This window comes from Sorex araneus, chromosome 10 (assembly GCF_027595985.1).
Source record: "Sorex araneus isolate mSorAra2 chromosome 10, mSorAra2.pri, whole genome shotgun sequence".
NCBI classification, from domain to species: domain Eukaryota; kingdom Metazoa; phylum Chordata; class Mammalia; order Eulipotyphla; family Soricidae; genus Sorex; species Sorex araneus.
The window spans coordinates 11,076,414-11,084,941 of NC_073311.1; the positions used below are offsets into that span (position 1 = coordinate 11,076,414).

At 39.5% G+C, this 8,528-nt stretch overlaps 1 pseudogene; it reads left to right on the forward strand.

The window, feature by feature from the left end:
• Positions 1 to 1,272: 1,272 nt before the first annotated feature.
• On the forward strand, positions 1,273 to 3,900 carry LOC101541758 (high mobility group protein B2-like; annotated as a pseudogene).
• The last annotated feature ends 4,628 nt before the right edge of the window (positions 3,901 to 8,528 follow it).

Sequence of the window (8,528 nt, forward strand, 5' to 3'; positions counted from 1 at the left end):
CCTGAGCACTGACAGAAGTAAGCCCTGAGTGCAGAGCAAGGAATAAGCCCTGAGCACCATTATGTAAAGCTCTGCCTCCCCCCGCCCCCTCCCGCCCCAAAGAAAGTTCTTACTGGACCAATAGCACAGAGGACAGAGTACTTACCTTACATGCAACAATCCTAGATTAGATCCCTGGCACTGCATATGGTCCCCAAGTGCCACCTAAAGAGAACCCTGAACACAGAGCCGGGAGTAAGTCCTGAGCACTGCTGGGTGTGGCCTAAATATCAAAAATAGAAAAAAAGTTCTCACTTACCATTATTTGAAATTATGATCTTTTTGTGACTAGACCAGAAGCTCCATGAGGGCAGAAATGAAGCTGCTTTTATATCTCACTATAACTCACACAGTACAGTACAGACACGCTCATGTTCAGATGCTCACCCCTATAGCCCTGAGTTTTCTGGCCTCCTCCATAGCCTGCTTTTTTTTTTCCAGTATTCCAGCACTTGAACAAAAAAGTCAGATGGATAAATTGTTTTATAGTTTGAACATTTAAACTTCATAATTATCCTGTGTGCGTAGGAAAGGAGACTAAGTGGATTGCTAAAGCTTCTCTTATCTTTACACTCTTCTCCCCAGACAAAATAACATCTCAGCTCCCATATCAGCTCAGGCCTCTCGGTCCCTTCCACCTGCTCATCTTCACAGTGCCTGTTCATGACTGCCTGAGGGTAAAAATTCTAGCATATTAATTCAACATCATTTGAAAAGTGAAATAACATTTTTATCTGTTTCTACTCAGAATTCAAATTTCTTAATTAGTTGCATTTAGAAAAAAAAAGACAAGGCATTAAACTCCCTCTCAATTGACTTTTTTCCTTTTATTCAAAGTGACTCATTCTTGTCCGTTTGCTGACTTAGGTAATGTTGTCAACTCTGGGAACTATCATTGGACTATTTTTTTGCTGTGCATAGACAAGTTTTTCTCTGGCCTTAAGTCTCACAGGGAAGTGCTGCAGGTAATAATTACAGACAATGGTGTTCCAAAAGAAAAAAAAGATGTTTTGACACTGCTAAGAATCACCATATGTGGGTGCCTCCTCTGTGTCAAGCACCAATACATGGGAATAATAAGAACTTAGTAGTCAGAAAGTTTAGGATTTGAATCTTTGTTCTACCACTTACCATGTGGGCTTGATCAAGTTGTTAAACATCTCTGAACACCAGCTTATTATTAACTTACAAATTAGACATGACAGTCACAAAGTTATTGTGTATGTTAAGCACATGATAAATCTTCCTTTTGCTACAACATGGATAAAACTGGAGAGTGCCATACCAAGTGAAATAAATGAGGAGAACGCCAAATACCAGATGATATCACTTACATGTGGTATGTAGAGAGGTAAAGCAAGGGAATAAACTACTTGTAATGAAAACGACCCCTTAGATTGATAAAAGAACTGAGTTTACCTAACGGTGGTGCAGAGTAGAAGGGAAGAGACCAATGAATTTATGGAGAGATACTGACACTTTGGTGGTAGGCTTGTTGTGGTGACATTTTACTCCTACAATGCTGGAGAGATAGTAAAGCAGGTTGTACACTTGCCTTTCATGTATGTGATCAACCAAGATTCTATCCCTGGCATCCCATGTGGTTCCCTGAGCACTACCAGGATTAGTTCCTGATTGAAGATGGAGAAGTAATTCCTAACCATCACCAGGTATGACCACAAAATAAAACAAAAATAATTTTAATTAGAAATACATTATTCTATTTAAATACTGGCATAATTCAGGTTTTCAATCAATAGCCATCATTATAATTTTAAGCAAGACTCATTTATTAAAGTAAAATCTTGTCTAATAAATTCACACACATACATACACACATACACACACCTCACTTTACTTTTAAGTGTAGTTAATAAACTGTCAGAGGAGAAAAGTAAGATTAACTATTTAATGTACTGTATCTATGAAAGCTGTATTTAAATACTTTTTGTTTTATGTGAATTGTTAGATAATATAAATCTTCATCAATTTTATCTATATTGACAAAGAATACCCATTTTTTACTGCTTTCCTTGTTAAAATCCATAAATTTCCCCCAAATATTTTAATTTAAAAAACATAAATTTTCTCTGATAAATATATGCTCTTATTTTTCACAATATGCATGGGTCCCATGAAAAACTAGATGTAGTTAAATACATACATACATAATATTTCCCTAACTTTACCTGATTTCTAACATGTCCAAAAATTATTTTCATAATTAAATGAATATAAATCAATTTTATAACTAGAGGATACCTTCTATATTTAAGACACCAGAAATACTCCAAGGTAAATAAAAAATAGTCAGTTTCCTCAAGCAGTTTGCAGTCTAGTAAAAACGTCGCTAAATCAGTCATGTGGCATATTTTACTATTCTACCAAATCCCAATGTTACCTGTTCAGTAGATCTCACAAAAATAGTTCAAACAAATTTAGGAACAGTAGGGATAATTTTCTAGTTCTTTAGACAGATAATCTTACTCTTAAAGATAAAACAAAAGTTTTCTGGGAAGAAAAATGACCTCTAGTGACTGAATCTATTGTTCATATTGCTAAAATATATGCACAATCAACACTGTAGCACTGTCATCCCATTGTTCATCATTTGCTGGAGCAGGCACCAGTAACGTCTCCATTGTGAGACTTCTTGTTACTGTTTTGGCATATCCAATGCGCCATGGGGAGTTGCCAGGCTCTGCTGTGCAGGTGAGATACTCTCGGTAGCTTGCCAGGCTCTCCAAAAGAGATGGAGGAACCAAACCTGGACAGGCCACATGCAAAGCAAACGCCCTACCTGCTGTGCTATTGCTCCAGTCCGCTAAAATATATATTATATATAATATAAATATTATATATTTATATATATAACATGTTCAAAACAGTGGCTTTTAGGAATAGAATTTTAAGCCAAATCAGCTGGAGTTACTAGGTTAATACTAGTAAGTAACCTATTTGAAAATACTGTGGTCCCTAAGGAAAATCGCTGAAATAATCCAGCTTCATAATTCCTTCGTTCACCATCTTTCTGCCTACAAACCCTTTAATTTTGTATAATTGATATTTGTTTCATGGAATACTGCACAACTCATGAATCATTGAATAAAGTCAAGTAGACTTTCAAATTTACTGAGATGAATTTTGGATTTTAACGTTATATTCCGGAGAAGCCAGCTGGCGCCGGAGCCTGTGCAAGGCGGCGGCTCGGCGCACTGTGAGGCAGGGCCAAGCAAGCAGGGGACGCCGTCCCGTCGCCAGGGGCAAGGGAGACCCCAACCAGCCGAGGGGCACATGTCCCCGCACGCCTTCTTCGTGCAGAGGTGCCGGGAGGAGCACCCCGACTCGACCGTCAACTTCGCCGAACTCTCCAAGCAGTGCTCGGAGAGATGGAAGACCACGTCGGGCAAGGAGAAGTCCACGTTTGAAGACATGGCCAGGAGTGACAAGGCCCGCTGTGACGGGGAGGTGAAGAACTACGTGCCCTCCACGGTGGGCAAGAAGGCACGAAGAAAGACCCCAACGCGCCGAAAAGGCCCCGTCTGCCTTCTTCCTGTTTTGCCCCGGTATCGCCCCAAGACAAAGAGCACCCGGGCCTGTCCTCCGGCGCACGGCCAAGAAGCGGGGCGACACGTGGTCCGAGCAGTCGGCGGAGGACCAGCAGCCCTGCAGCAGAGGGCGAAGCTAAAGGAGAAATACGACAGGGATACCGCTGCATACCGCGCCCAGGGCAAGGGTGAAGGAGGAAAGGAGGGTCCCCGCAGGCCAACAGGCTCAAAGAAGAAGAATGAGCCAGAAGATGAGGAAGAGGATGAGGAGGAAGAAGAGGAAGAGGAAGAAGAGGAGGAGGAGGAGGAATAATTGGCTATCCTGTAATATGTATGGAGTGTGCGTGTGTGCCCAGGCAATTGTTTTGCTAAGAATGTGAATTCAAGTGCAGCTCAATATTAGCTTCAGTATAAAAACTGTACAGATTTTTGTATAGCTGATAAAACTCTTTGCAGAGAAAATACTTTTTTTAAAAAATGCAGGTTGTAGCTTTTTGAGAGGCTACTACATAGTTAGATTTTAAAGCTTCTGGTGTTGAATGTTTCTAAATATTTAATGGTTTCTTTAATTTTTTGACTTGTGTGTGGTAGCACAGCAAATTTGTAGGAATTAGTATGATAGTAAATTTTGGGTTTTTTAGAATGTTGCATTTTGTTTTTTAAAAAAAATTGTAATAAAATTATGTATATTAAAAAAATAACGTTATATTCAGTAAAACTTTTCTATGTAGATAGCACCATTGCATATTAGAAGAGAAACTCTGGCAATGTTATTTGCAAAATGGGTATTTCCGATTTTGTATCAAATGCAATGACATTTAAGTAACTCCAGGGAAATAAATTTTTACACTGGGCTAGATTTTCTGTGCTAAGAATTATTATGTGGTACACTAAGTAAATTCCACATAAAGTAATTTTCCCTAAGGAAAAAAATATCCCTGAAGAGGCCCTTGTACATTTTTCTCTTTTTATCTTAAAAGGTTAATCCAAAGTTTGACCTTACATACAATATCAGCATGCACCGAGCCAGACACTAGCAAGTGAATGTTGTTCTCTGGTACCCTAAGCCCTCTGCGGGGAGAATGAATGGTGCATCATTTTCAATATAGCACCAGAGAACTATTTATAGTCCAGTATTCGAATGAAAGCCCTAGTGACCTGGAAAAGCTAATGTGCCCTCCAGTGTCTTATTTATATCCAAAGAATAACTCAAGATCAAATTCACTTTGTATACATATTCTCTCTCTCTCTCTCCTCTCTGTCTCTGTCTCTGTTTCTCTGTCTCTGTCTCTGTCTCTCTCTCTCTCTCTCTCTTTCTCTCTCTCTATGTACCTATCACAATCTATATTTCTATTGGGTTCTCACATTACACAGCCAATTATTGAAGATGCTGCAGAATACTGGAGTTCTATTAGAAACACCTCTAGAAAAATGATGAACTGCATTTTAAACCTATTCATAATCCACAAAACAAAAAAATCACAGCATTTCTCCCCTCTAAAAACACTATGAGGGGCTGGAGAGATAGCACAGCGGGTAGGGCGTTTGCCTTGCACGCGGCCGACCCGGGTTCAAATCCCAGCATCCCATATGGTCCCCTGAGCATGGCCAGGGGTAATTCCTGAGTGCAGAGCCAGGAGTAACCCCTGTGCATTGCCAGGTGTGACCCAAAAAGCAAAAAAAAAAAAAAAAAAAAAAAAAAAAAACACTATGAGATTTAAAGGTGACATTAGGAAGTAAAGCCAATAAAATGGGAAGTATAGTCTGAAATAAGTTTAAATGTCAGTTATATATGCCTACATTATTTAAATGATAATGTTGTTAGCATAAGGTTGTAACATAGATTAATGGTCCCTTTCTTTCCTATGCTTCTTAGTTCAGGTAAGGTGCCCTCCTATGTGCTTTATACTAGCACTTATCAAAAATTATAGAAGGTGGATGTGTTGGGGTTTAGTTGTAGGGGGAAGGAGTGGGGGTTTTTGCCACATCTGGCAGGGTTCAGGGCTTAGTATTGGCTCTGTGGTCAGAGGTCACTTCTGGTGGATTCAAGGGACTATTATGGGGTCCCAGGGGTCAAACTGGGTTAGCCATGTAAAGCAAGTGCCTTACCCACTGTGCCATCTCTCAGGCCAGTAGATGTGGTTTTGATAAGAAAACTAAGCCCAGTGACAATAAATAATATGTCTTGCCAGGATCACAAAGGTAAGGCAGAAGCCAAACGTACATTTAGTTCCAAATGAGAGTTGTTCCAAATCTCATAATCTGGCTGACAGTCACAGGGAATAAGTCATTCTCTTATCTTACTCTAAGATTGCATTGGCTCAGAAAACAGAAAGTTGTGCTATCCAAAGATACTCTATTGACTCTGAATAATAAAGTAGATTATTTAGGCAATAGTGATGATAATATACTGAGTAATACTAAGTACCAAGTACCAAAGTAAGTACTTTGCACATTTTCTCCCTTCCTTTACAATGTCCTATAAAATACAAATGACATTTATTTGCCTCCATTTATTTTTATATTTTACAGTTTAGAAAAATCTGAGGTTCAAGCCTAGAATTTGACAAATTGGTTGTCTAGGTTTCCTGATTCTGAGTTTATTTGCTCAACTGCTATACACATGGCCCATGTCAAGCCCCTTCATACATCTCTTTTCCTTACATGGTATTTAAGAAGGAAAAATGGGACCAATGTAATAGCAGTGAGTGGGTCAGGAGCTTGCTTTGCATATGGCCAAACTAGTTTCAATCCCTGGAATCCCATATGGTCCCCCAAGCACCTCCAGGAGTGGTTTCTGAGAGCAGAGTCAGGAGTCACCTCTGTGTATTGCAGGGTGAAGGCCAAAAAACAAAAAAAAAAAAATAGAGAAAATGTAGTCTGGAGGGGGTAAAAAAAAGATTTTCTAAATACATATCAACATATACTGAGAATTTTTTTCAGAACTGGGTTCAAATTCTGATTGAGCTACTCACTAGATAGAATACCTTAATTCACATCATTTAAACTCCAAAATCCAGTAGTTCATTTGGCAAAAGAAACCTGTTGGTAAGATTAAGTTGGGTGCACCCCAAGTGGAATCATGTCATGGAAGCCTCATAAATGAGAGTCCAGGATTCGGAATCACTCAGTAAATAACAAAATAACAAACCTACGCCCTTTACTTCACCAAGTCTAGATTAAAATTTAAGTGCAAAGCAAGCACAGACTAAAAAAAAAATATATTTTAAAAAATTTACACACCGTAATTTATAATAGTGTTCATATTAATGTTTTATGAATGCAATGCTACTGCACTGCACCTGCAACCAGAATACCAATAGCCCTCTAGATCCTTCTCATCAAGCAAAAAACAGAGAGAAAATTCTGGTTCATTTATTTTTTAATTTTATTTTTATAAAGTTGTTCACGATAATTTATTGCATTCAATATTTCAACACCAATCTCACCACCATTACACCTCCCCACCCCCATTATTTCGAATTTTCCCACCACTACCCAAACCTGCCCCAAAGGCAGATGCTAAATAATTTATTTTGTATTGCTTCTTATGAATAATCCACTAAAAATGATCCAAAAAGATATCCTTAGAGGAAAGTGTGTGAAAATTGTTGTGTCTCACCTTGAAGCCCTTAAGGCTCTGTAAAGGAGATCACTAACATGTTGTTACAGGTTGAGCCTTGTGTGCTAATATATATATGCATATATATTTTGATCAACATTGATTGCCTTCTACTTAACGCTCCATCAAATGTGGCATGTTCGCCATAGCCATGCTGCCAGACCCCACGCCAGGCTGTTTCATTTGAAGCAACCCGGAGCGGGGAGAGGGAGCTCAGAGTAAGGAGTAAGCCCTGAGCACAACCAGGTTTGCCCACTTCCACCACAAAAAGTATGTGTGTGGGGGGGGGGGGGGATTTCTTAGTAGTAATATTCTGAGATAAATTAGTCTGAAGGGTTTATTATGAAATTTAAATTATAAGTAGTCAAGGGTGAAAAAACAAAATGGCAACAAAGGCTTGAGAAAACATTCTAAGAGTTAACCATTTTTGTCTTATTCCATGTATGATTCATGTTTTCCTGTCATTTTCCCTCAACCACTATTCCAGTAAACATGTCTCATATGCTGACCAATGAGTCTAATCTACTCACAAAATACCAACTCTCTCTCTCTCTCTCTCTCTCTCTCTCTCTCTCTCTCTCTCTCTCTCTCTCTCTCTCTCTCTTTTCCATTATCTCCATCCATGTCCAGAAAGCACAGCCATCTCTTGTCCAAGACAAAGCATCTGGAGTTGATGTCAAGATGACAAGGCTATTGGTGTTAGGTTGTAAAAATGTCTCTCTTCCGTCTAGATTTGCCCTCTTCTAAAAAGACAAGGCCATGGCAAATGTCCTTGGGTCCCAGATATCCACAGCATTGTCATTCAGCAGCCCTTTCAAGATTTACTCACCATCTTCCCGTGGCTTTTCCACAGGAATCAGATGTCAGGTGCAAAGAGACCACCTGATTGAAACCACCAAATCCTTCCCCTCTAATGACTAAATCATTATTTCTGGGTCCTACGTGTGTCTCATAGTCTAGACTATTAGAAAAAAATTTTCCCCCACCAGACCCCACACCAGGCTGTTTCACTCGGGGCACCCCCAGAGGGGGGCGGGTGAGACCCCTCCCTGCCCTAAGGGACCCAGCCCCAGCAGCCAAGAGCCTCCAGAACTCACAGCCACTCTCCACATGCTCAGGTTGAACCTCACCCGTGAGCAAACCTATTTCTAGACTGCACGGCTTCGAATACTACACACCCTACTCATACTCCAAGAGTACCACACCACATTTGATAGGGTTCAAAGTAAGAGGGAACCAATCTTAGAGGGAAATTTTTTTACAAATACACACACACATATATATGTATACATATATACATATATATATATATATATAAA